Source organism: Lupinus angustifolius, chromosome LG20, assembly GCF_001865875.1.
Source record: "Lupinus angustifolius cultivar Tanjil chromosome LG20, LupAngTanjil_v1.0, whole genome shotgun sequence".
Lineage (NCBI taxonomy): Eukaryota > Viridiplantae > Streptophyta > Magnoliopsida > Fabales > Fabaceae > Lupinus > Lupinus angustifolius.
In genome coordinates this window covers 19,181,132-19,193,794 of record NC_032028.1, presented here as the reverse complement: position 1 = coordinate 19,193,794, position 12,663 = coordinate 19,181,132, and the positions used below count along the sequence as shown (strand labels likewise).

General features: G+C 28.8%; 1 long non-coding RNA gene across 1 annotated transcript; it reads left to right on the top strand.

The window, feature by feature from the left end:
• On the top strand, positions 1,813–5,039 carry LOC109335348. Its single transcript, XR_002106195.1, has 3 exons — positions 1,813–1,900; positions 3,583–3,712; positions 4,252–5,039. It is a non-coding gene; the product is annotated as an uncharacterized LOC109335348 (long non-coding RNA).

Genomic DNA, 12,663 nt, shown 5'->3' with positions numbered 1-12,663 from the left:
TGTAAAGTTGGTTCTTCCATCGACTTTACGGGTGGTTGATTTAATGAGAACACTTGGAGGGTCATTGGTGATGGGTCTCACACTCGTGTTTGGTTAGATATTTAGGTGGGAAATCAGAGATTGAAAAAGGCTTTCCTTAGAGTATTCAATTTAGCCCTGAATAGAGAGGTAACTGTTGCGGAATGCGGTGCTTGGATCAGTTATGTGTGGAATTGGGAGGTGGTTTGGCATAGGGATGTGTTTGATAGAGAGAAGAATATAATTATCAACTTGTATAACTTGATTCATAATCATTCTTGGAAAAGGAGTGTTGATGATAGTTGGAGCTAGAGTTTGGATGCATCTAGGAGCTATACTGTCAGATCTGCTTATCTTAATCAGGTGGACCAAACTCCTATTCCACTAGGTATCTCCTTAAAAAGTTATTGGATAAATTTTATTCTCTCAAAAATTTGTTGGTTTGTTTGGAAGCTTATTAGACAAATAATTCCCTCAAAGGTTGATTTATTCAAAAGGAAATTTATTGAGAGGATTGAAGACATTAACTATGATATTTGTTTGAACCATGTAGAATTTATTAAGCATTTGTTTATTTCTTGTGATTTTGCTTCTGCTGTGTGAAAAGAATGTTATTCTTGGTTACAAGTCTCGATTCAACTCCCTACTTCGATTGGGGAATTCTTAGCAATACATGATGCTATTATTCCAAATGTAAAAGGGGTCAAGATGTGGAGGATGTTGTGGTTCATTGCGGTTTGGTCTTATTTGGATTTTGCAGAACAATTTGATTTTCTCCAACAAGACTATCAACTATGTGCATATTTTAGATTTAATCCAAGCTAGGTCTTGATCTTGGTTTCTCTCTAAAGTTGCTCCAACATCTCTTGTTTTTGCAAATTGGTGTGTATAAGCCATTCTGTGCGTGCTTCTTACCTTCAATAACAACTGGGATATGGACCTCTGTCTACAAAGTCAATTAGAGTAACAAATTCAGCAAAAAATAATTGTAGTGATTAAATTTTCGGGGATTAATTTGAATGTTAGCTGCTACACGTGTTAGGTTAGATCTACCGTGGGTTGGAACATTAATTAAATTTTGTGATTAGGTAGGAAAAGTAATGTAGGAAGATTAAACATATACTCACACTAAAGAATATGTCTCATCGGCAGTTACGTGAATTTACACTCTTTAACTATTTTTGCACTTTGCTTTTTAGCATTATAAGATAAAGGGACTCCTTAGAGAAGCTATTGGAAAGCACTTTTCTAACACATCCATAGAGGCACCAACAGAAAGGCCAAATATGCTAGTTAACATTGACTCTAGCTAGCACCCATGTATGAATTGTGTGTAGAAACACATTTTCAGTGTAGTAATGAAATATAAATCTTAGACACTTTTAATAATGTAATATTATATGTTAATTGATCCAACAACAATTAAGTCTTAGTCTAACCTCACTCTAAACTGAGAAAACATTGATCTTTAAATTTTTTCTAAGTATTTCGCTTATAGTTTTTCTTTGTCTAATCTCATACTAGAAATTTGATTTACCCTCTTTACTAACAAATTTTAAATCTAAGGGGAATCATTGCAGCTGGTACTTCGTCGACTTCAAAGATAGCTATATTTCTATGAAATTGGCAATATCCTAACATGGATTATATTCAGTTACGTATGAACAAAATCTTAAACAAACAAAGAAAATATAGGTGTGGCTTCAAATTAGAAACTGGGTAGCTACAGTTCTTCCCTCTGCCTTATATATATCTCATTCAGCTCCAAGTCCAACCACCACAATGGATGGACGTTTCTTAGGTGTGAGAAAAGGTGCATGGAGTAAGGTAGAAGATGGCCTTCTAAGGGCATGTGTGCAACAATATGGGGAATTAAAATGGAGTAAGATTGCCTTTATTATAGTAATGACTATTAGTTGTTGAGTTTTCAAGATTATATGTTGTTTAAGAGAAGCCCAATATTTTATATTTTCCCACTCTTTTTCTTTCACATTATTTTTCATTGCTTTTGGCTGATCGTAATCTATTGTAAGTATTTAAATCATTATTTATTTTTGCTATAACTAAGGATATCTCCTCACCTTATCTATAATGAACTAATCATTTTTAGTGTTTATGGCTATACATTCGAATTATAAATAAAATGCACTTATATATTTATATAAAACACTAATTTCAATATTTGAAAATTAATGTAATATATAATAAATAATGCTTACCTTTAACATCTCTTGTATACGACCTCTTGATGCATGTACCCTTATAATATACTCAATCCAAAATATTAGTGCTACGATCCATAAAGTATATATTATTGAATGTTTCAGGAGAATAAAGTATCTCCTTATATCAAGAGATAACTTATCTCCTTAAATTCATTCAGTATTTGACATGTGTTTTATTTTCCTTCTCTCAAAAACTTTTCATTTTAAAATATAATATAAAAAGAAAAATATAACATATGTTAAACACTGAGTAGTTTGTTCATGTTTTAATTCGTGATTGTTTTTTTTTGAACCAGCAAATAACAATACAATCCTTTAGAAGAGCACAAGTGGTGCTAACCCATAACAAAAGAGCTAAGGATTGTTCCTAGGTCTGGAAACGAGCCGAACTGAGTTGAATCAGAGTTCAGCTCTGTTCAGCTTGATAAGGATTGGTTCGGCTCGAAACTCGACTCGAATTCGATATAAGTTATTTTTTTAGCTCGAGTTCGACTCGGTTAAAGTTCGTGAGCTATTTGGTTCAGTTCAGATTGGTTCATTTCGACAACTTAAATAGTTAATTAATTTTTAAAAAATACTGCAAAATGTTTTATATATAAATATAATTTTGTTTATATATAATATATAACAATAAATATGAAAAAACAATGCATGAATCATAACAAACATAAAAATTAATATATATATATATAAAAGGAGATATGTGTTTACACTAAGTTACAATGGTTATACTAAATCATAATAATTCATTTTCTTATATCCAATGGACTATAAAGGTGAGTGAAATAAATGATGAAAGAGAAAAAGAGAAATCTTAAAAAAAAATAAGTTTAACCTATTTTGTTTGTTAGATTTAAGAAAATTGATGACTGAGATTGAGTATAACTAGTGTAACTTAACTTTGGTTTAAACAAATCTCATATATATATATATATATATATATATATCGAGTCAGCTCATGAACCTAAGAGTCGAACTCTATCCAACTCAAGTTCGGCTCGTTCATTTAACGAGCTCAATTTTCAGCTCAAGTTCGTCTCGTTCATTTAACGGGCTCAATTTCCAGCTCAAGTTCGGCTGTTCATGAACCAAGTTTATCGAGTTAAATAATAAATCAAATTTTGAATAAATACCGAGTTTGTTCGATTCATTACTAGCTCTAATTATTCCTATTACAACTATGAGGAATATGATTGTGGTAATATGAATATGCCAAAAAAAATGAATATTGATTATTTACATAGTTAACCAATATATTAGCACCTTATAATTTCCAATAGATAGTCCTTAATACACTCAATAACAAATGAGAAGTATAATACCTTATATTTCTTTGCAGGCTTGAACATATTCCCCAAAAGCTGTAGACTTTGGTGGTTGAATTATCTACATCCAAATATTAACCAGGCAGAGTTCATTGAGGGCAAAGTTTATTTGATGATAGAATTGCATAAACTTTTGGGAAATAGGTTAATTAAGTTCACATACCCATGTTTTTTTTTGTGTATGCATATTATTTATTTACCACATTTTTATAATATCAAGTTTTCAACTTCAGTGGACTATTGCCAAACAGAATTCGGACAACCGATTCAAACTTTCATGATTGTGGTTCAGGTTTATTTCAATTGATAAATAATGAAATATAAATTTCAATATAATAATGTTTGTACATCTTATTTTCATATCAAACTTTTCAGTTTACACAGTTTTCAAGGAAGATGGAGCAAGTGTTTGTACTTTGAACATATATTTCCATCCTTGATTACACTAAGAAACATTTACTATATTGATATATAAAAATAAATGCACAGATAACTTCACTCAATAGCTATAGCGGTGTATCATTCTCCTTATATTATCATCAAATAATATCTAGTTAATAAAATTATGCAAAATATACTTTCTAGTTTTTTCACTTTTCAGATTTATTTTCATAGAAATGTATAGCCAACACATAACATAAATTTTTTTAATATGCAAATGTGAATTTTTTGTGTGTATATAGATGGTCTCTCATTGTTGCTGGAAGACTTCCCGGAACAACTTCAAATGGCATGAAAAATTATTGGAATACCTATATTCCTAAAGAGCTATTTTGTCAAAAAGAAGATATTAGTACGAGATCAAAGGAAGTAGTAAGAGAACTTCATGTTGTGATCATGCCACAAAATTGGAAAATTTCAATAAAAATGCCCTTGTTGATGTATAGTGAAAATTTCAACAAAAAGTGTATTACCAATCAAGCATTTCTTGCTACTACATTAGAGTGCAATAAAGAAATGACACATGTTGGTTGGGTGAGAAAGACCTTAATGGTTTTGTTGTAGAAGATCAAAGGTGGAGTGATGTTCCTTTTATATCATTTTGTAGGACTCATAATCTCAATGACATGGACTACAAAGTGAGGTTAGTGGTGGTGATAACTTTGGTGACCATTGTCCTCTTGGTGTTTTAAGGGATTGGTGCTGTTTTAGGAAAGTACCATGATAAATCCCTCTTTGAGGGTTTTGTTGGGAGGGATGGCTGGCCATTGGTGTTACTTTCAATTTTTTATTTACTTTATCTTTCTAAGGTATGCCTTAATTGAATGCATATTGTTCATGTTAATGGGTGCATTGCAACACGAGAGAGAAATTTGGGTTTTTAAAGTAGTTATTGTATTCCAATTTAAAGCTTGAGATTTCATTGTACTTTTCATTTCTGAGTCAATTAAGCGTTGTAACATGTTCTACAGAATATAATTTCCCATGTACTTAATTGACAAATTGATAATATAGTAAGAATGTATGTGAACTTTGTATTTTATTTATAATTTCGAAATAAAATGAGAGGCCATGTTTTAATAAATGTTTTGACATTATATTCCTCTCAATGAACTAATGGCAAGATTCTTGGATGGATATAGAAGTTGATAATATGAGTGATTTAAAAGATTTGGATTCATTAATTTACCTATTCATTTTTATTTTGTTTTAATATTATTAAATGTATCCTCTCACACTTTTGAATAAAAACATAATCAACTTCAAGGTGTGTAACGATCTCTCCTAATAAATATCGTTTCCATGAATCGAACACTTTACTGTATTCGGTTCTTTATTGAACTATTCATTTTTAATATAGTTAGAAATACTTATGTTTTCTTTCTTGAATAATTAGAATTAGATTTTTTTTAATTAGTGGAGGTCAACTTATTCCAAGAATCCTCATTCTAATTATCAATTCTATGAGCATCTAATGATATAAGTTTATTTACTAATTGAAACTATTTGATCTCCCTAGAATTAATGAATAGGATGAGGAATAAGTTTAAAAAATGTCCTATTAAAGTAAGTGAATCCATCTTCCTTTTTAATTAATCAAAGTGTTTCCAAACCTCTTCTGGATAGGGATGGCAACGGGCATGGGCGGGCACGGGTAGTAGCTACCCGCTACCTGTTTCAAAATAGGAGAACACTACCCATACCTGCCTTACCCGTATGGGTACCCGTGTGCGGATATTCGCGAATATTTTTGAGTACCTGCGGGTACAACGGGTACCGGCGGGTTTCATATATTATAAATGAATTTTCATTTTTTACTTCTATTATGTTTCAAATGAGATGAAACATAATTTTTTTTGTACTTTTTGATTGAATATTTAACAAAAATGTTACATTTATTGGTGTTTTCTATTTGTGTGATGTTTTGTTCTCATTTCCTTAACAAAAAATATATATTTTCTTTGTAAAGCATGTGTGTTTCTACACATGTAATAATATTTGTAGGGTGTTTCACCACCAAACTCAATAAAATATGTAAACAAAGTAAAACGAAAAAATGTATATAATATAATGAATGTTTTATAATGTAATTTTTATTTTAATTAAATATAATATATTAATCATATAAATAATGGGTACCCGCGAGCACGGGTACCATAATACTCGTACTCACTCGTATGTACTACGAGTATTTTTAAAAACTCGTTTATAAAACTCGCGGTACCTGTTTGTGACCAATACTCGTGCCCGTACAGGTTTTACCTGTGGGTACCCACAGGTACGGGTTTTTTTGCCATCTCTACTGAATAAAAAAAGGCTTCATATTACTGAAAAGACCATCGAAGGTCACCTTTGAAGTCGTACATGCCTCATATCCAAAATACAATTTTTTCATAAATGTATCTGATATATAAAATAATGAATGAAAATATGATTTGAGTCTCTACACATATGGATCATTTTGAAATTCTTTCCTACACATTATTGTTTTTTAGTTTAATCTCTAACTTTATTTTCAGTTTTAGCTGTGATTTCCGATATTAAGTTTGGATGAAAAATGATGATGGATGCGACATCAGTATCGCCACATCAAAGACACGTGGATATGAGGATAAAATTTAAAAAAAAAATCATAATTTATAAGAAATAAAATTTAATAAATTTGCCGAGAATAAAATCAATATCATCTAAATAAATACAACATATATGTAGAAGAATAAAGAGATATTTTGTTTTACAATATAATTTTAAAATAATCAACTAATTATTTAATTAATAGAGGATTTTGTTTCAGTCCCTCAAGTATAATTTTATAATTGAAGTCCCATCTACCGTGGCTTCCAGTAGGTCATGTAAGCATTTTTTATCTAAATTTGATGTCAGAAAAAAAGACTGACTAATTTCAAAACGACCAATATTTACAAATTAAAAAGTTTTAAGCATAAATTGCTTCATGTACCATCATCCAACCACCTAAGTAAACTTTTGTAACAAATGATTTTTCTCATGATTACTAACAAACACACCATTCAAATGTGTTTCAAGTCTGGGAGTAATTGTTGCTGGTACTTTGTCTCCTTCAAAGTTAGCTATATTTTCAGAAATTACCAATATACTACCCAAATTCAGCTCCAAGTCCAATTACCCAAACTCGGTACTTTTTGCTGTTTATACCCTCACTCCATTTTCCCCATTCTTCATAAATTAATAAAGATGCATAGTATAAAGTAAACTAATGCAAAATACCAATCCCATCAGGATAGACATTAAAAAAAATTAATTAAACTCTCATCATCGTTATTTTTAATTCTAAAGCGTTGAAGGGGGTCATTATTCAATGAGAGGTCACCCACATTTTGAGTTGGGATCCTCTCATTAGTATTATAGAGGTAAATACACCCAAAATAAAAGAAAAAATGTAATATTGTTTGATTTTTATCCTTAACACTTTTACCCATATGTATAAGTGCAAAAATAACCCTAAACCCTTACTCCCATAGAGTTGAGATCTTCTCCATTAATGGAGAGACAAATACACCTAAAAGAAGAGAAAAATGTAATATGATTTAATATTTTTATCCCTAAGATGTAATAAAATGATACTTTTATTTCTATGTATAAATGCAAAAATGATCACTTGTCTATCTATTAATGAAGAGGTAAATACACCCAAAACAAGAAAAAATGTAATATAATTTGATCTTCCTATCTTTATAATATAATAAGATACAGTTTTACTCCCATGCAAAAAGGATCCTAACATTGTCTTCTTACTTCAATTCTCTCTTTTGTCAATCTAACACTCACCTTTTGTGAGAGATTAATGAAACCTTTTTAGTTTTATGAACTCTATGAATTGCACGCTGAATGTCTAATAATGTCTTCTCGAGAATATGTATACGTTCAAAGCGTTTAGCAAAATGGGGATATAGTCATCTAGACATATAGTTTAAGGTTTTAGTGGTGAAAGATTGTTTTTTTTGTTGCTTATTTTTTAAATATAATTTTAATTTTACGACACAAGTATGTTTGGCAACCAAGCTAGATTATAAACTCAGCTTCTATTTAAAAAAATAAGCAAAAAGTAACCTATCATTTATGGTGGGTTGCTATTTTTAAGGATTGCTTACTTATTTCAAATAAATTCACTTCCCGTTTTATTTTTCAAATTACAATAGTACTTGTAACTTTTTCGGATTGACTTTGCCTTGGATTGCTTATTTTATTATTTGTACACTATATTTTTTGTGGTTTCTAATTTAAGTTTAATATCTTTTATTTACTTGTGGCCTTATAATTTAATGGTTTTAGCCTTTGTCATCACCTATGAAAAGTTAAAAAAATATATTAAAAATATATGTGATGATAAATATTAAAAAATGTTAATTTCAAAATAATATAAAAAATAAGCAAAATAATCATAGTATAAACAAATTACTTCATGCATTTTTTGTAATGTATTATATAAAAAAATATTTCTATTTTACCCAAACAAAACAAACTAGTTTATATTCAGTTTTTAGTTAAGATATTCAAACATAAATAGATTATAATATAATTAAATTATAATCTCACAGTTTATAATCATACAATTTATAAATTAAAACTAAAAATGACACATTGAGCTTAAAGGAACTATAAATTGTTTTTCTTCTATAAATAAAATACAATTATTTTCATTTATGTTTATAAAGTTAATATTTTTAAATTGTTAATATAATATATTTTTATAATATTAATATATCATCCACCATTTAATTAGTGAATATTAACATAAAGGCCCAACTATTAATATAAAATAACCTTACACTTTCACTATACAAACTATATTATTTCCATATAGTACAATCTTGGCAATCATATTTACAATTGATCATCGGTTACATGATTCGGGAGAATAAAATTCTGATTTCTCCAAAATTATTTGGCATCGACACTAAGTTTTTTTAGTAAAAAAGTAGGAAATTCTATTTCATGCCATATTTGGTCATTGAACAAAAAATCTAAGTTTGAGAATCGGTTACAGATAAAACAAGATACTAACATCATGTTCACTCAAATTAAAATTGTTCCCTCTATCAATAACCAATTTTTGTCTAACCCAAAATAATTTTTTAAAAACATTATTATTCAAATTTCCCACTCTCTTTTAATAAAATAATAAAATAAAAATATATAGCAAAAATTTTTAAATGAATATTTATGGGCTCAATTATCATAAAATACATTTTTAAAATAATAAGGATTGTATTTTCCCATTTTCACTTTTTCTTTTTTAAAATGATAGAATTTTTAAACGACCACTTGATACGGATTCCATCCCAAATTATTTCCCACCCAAAAATGTTGTTTTCCTCTTTGAATAAAAATATTAAAAAACGTTCAAATAGTTTAAGTCAACCCATATTTTAATAAATTTATTAAAAAAATGTTCAAATGGTTTTTAATGACTTAATAGTCACATATTATCCTTTGAATGGAAGGATTCTACTTTTTAGGAAAGAACATGTGCAACTTCCCTCAATTTCATTTTTCCCAAAATAAAAAAGAGGTGTTACAAAGATTTGATGAGTGATTATTGGCTTAATAATGACCAATAATCATCCCATATTCATCTTCTATTTTTAAACAAATTAAATTTGAAAGGGTTTTGAGTGACTCAATGATCACTTATTAACATCTTAGTAAAACATTCTATCAAAAAAGAGTATATGTCAAATTTTTATTGATTTTCATTTTCCCAAATCAAATAAAAATAAATATTGTGCACAAAATATTGTTTACGATTCTAGAAAATTGAAAATTTTATTTTTGTCCATGTATAGGTAATACAATAATTTTTTAGATTTTATAAATTTATTGTAAAATTCATGTCCAAAATGAGTTATTTTGAATACTTTTAATTTTTATAAGATCAAATAATTATTATTACTCAGGTATAGATATTTATACTATATATAAAGGCAAATATGGTATAACTTTCACCATGGTGTAAATTTTACTTCCTATTTTGCCCTTCATATTATTTAATTTTTACAAAAAAAATTATATAATCCTAATTAACCACCATCAATACATTTATTAACCACATATCTCACCTTAAACTAAACAATATCATAAACAAAAAAAATAATATAAACTACATTGAATACAACAAATATATTCTAATTATAAAAAATTAAATATATAAAAATTAAATACGTGTTACCATTCAATATTAACCGACACACAATATACTTGTATACACGAAATGCCAGTATACACTGTAATAATAAATGGTAAAGAAATAACCTCAGATTTTATGCCCATAACACTACACTGCAATCTCCCAATGCCATTTTCATATAGTTCCAGCCGATCCTTCTACATACAGGTGGCTTCCAAAATACACACACATATATATATAACAATAGTAACTATAATAACATCAAATCAGTAGTTTATCTTTACTTAGTAATATTAATTTCAAATAGCTTACTCATATAAATAGTATGTATTTCAACTTTGTGATTTTTATATCATCTATTTTTGTTTACTTTTTGGTAATAATTCTATTTGTAGGATTTGATTTTACGTCCACTACATGTGTTATCTCTTCCGGAGGCGGAATATGGTGAGGGTAGGTGGGGGCAACTGCCCCCTAGAATTTAAAAAAAAAAATTTATTATCATATTTTTTTTATCTTATTTAATTTATGCAATCCTTTAAAAAATTATATATAAGAGATCAAATTCAATTCATATTGTTTTACTATATTCGAGGTCATAATGATTTATACATATGAAATAGATTATGTTATAGATTATCTTTGTCAAATTTTATTCTGAAAGTCTTAAATCCTATCAATTTTTATAAATCATTAAATATTGATAACATATGTATTTTTGTGCAATTTTGACAATTCTGGGAATTGAATGCATATGTATTTTTATTGGTGACATCATTAGTCATTCATGTCTGAAAAACTCCAAACAATATCTAAATTAACTACAACTCTAACAATACGACGAAAATGAATGCATATTATTTGCTTGATCGATTTATTCGTCTTATCTTAACTATTTTGGTTTAGCTACTACAAAATAGTAAAGACAACAAAATAAAATTATATAGTAAATAGAAGATTAATTTTTTAGAGACAAAGAAAAGAGTTGCAAATTTTACTCTTGATTCAATCATCTTTGAGTTGATGTCTTTAAAATAACGAAAAGTGACACTTTAAATCAATGTATATTTTCTATAACGTCTTTAATTATTAATTAGAATTAATATTATATTTTGAAACACTAAAACAATTATGTATATTTCTTTAAAAAAAATTGTTACTCAATTAATCTTAATTATAAATTATAATTAAATGTTGTTGCTCCTCTTAAACTATAGGTTAAGATTCGCCACTGATCTCTTCCTTCCTCCTTTAAGCAAGAAGGTAGTATACGACTAGTGTCAAGCCTATGCTATTAATTCCATTTTTATTTATAAAAATTAAAATATTTTTATGGATTTGATAGTATGGACTCAACCTGTGTTTTCTCGCCCTTCGTGCTTCAAGTGAGGATGGAGTGTATGACCAAACCTTTAACATTTGTTCCACCTAATTAAACTATTTTTTTTTACATTTTTAAATACTAAATTAGTAAAAAATTAAACCAATCTATTAATCATCAATAATCAATTTTTAATTCAAACTATCTAGTTTTGATTTCTCTGTTGCACCTAGGGATAATACGTAGGACAAGTATGAACTCTTGTCAAATACAAAATAAAAGAGAAAAATGTTTTGCTTTAATATATATTCTTTTAAGGTATAAAAGTCCACGCGATTAGTAAGGATATAGTTTTATTATGGAGAACAAGATGCTAATACCTTATTAGATTCGTAATCGACTCCCGAGCTTAGAACTCGTGTTAAAATAACATATTTCCAAATTGGGCATAATAGAGATTTCTCTAACTTTTAATCACAAAAAATAGCGGTCACTCTAAATCTTGTGGGAGAGGTCGAAATCGAGTTCACATGTTCCTTAGTCGGAGAGTCGATTTTCAACCAAGGTCATGTAACCGTGTTAACCAATAATCCATAATCGACTCTTAAGCTTAGAACTCTAATATAATCACCAATGTCTTCCAAAGTTGGGTATAAAGAGGGTTTTATGTGTTTTGTCTACAAAAACATGAAAAAATTACTAGGATAGTGTAGTTTGACTACACTATCCCAACTTTGGGGTAGGTTTTGAATTATTTACGGGATTGGGGTAGAATTTAGTGGATCTCGTGGACAACATCCACGACTTTGGCAAAGTCGTGGACAACATCCACGACTTTGGCAAAGTCGTGGACCCCATCCACGACTTCCCTGCCATGTGCCAGGTTAGTGTAAGTCATGGACCTCATGCACGACTTTCATGGCAATGTCGTGGATAAGGTCCACGAGATCCATGCAATGTCGTGGATATGGTCCACGATTTCCAAGTCTATATATATTTCCATCCTCGAGTGTAAAACCACACTGGAGGAAGAATTGAAGTGTATAAAAAAATTGCATCATACTGGAATTGAAGATCTCTGATTATTTAAGGTAATTTCCAATTGTTAAAATTTTGTTATATCTTTTATTTTATATATAATTTTACGTGTTACATTTGTTTAAATGT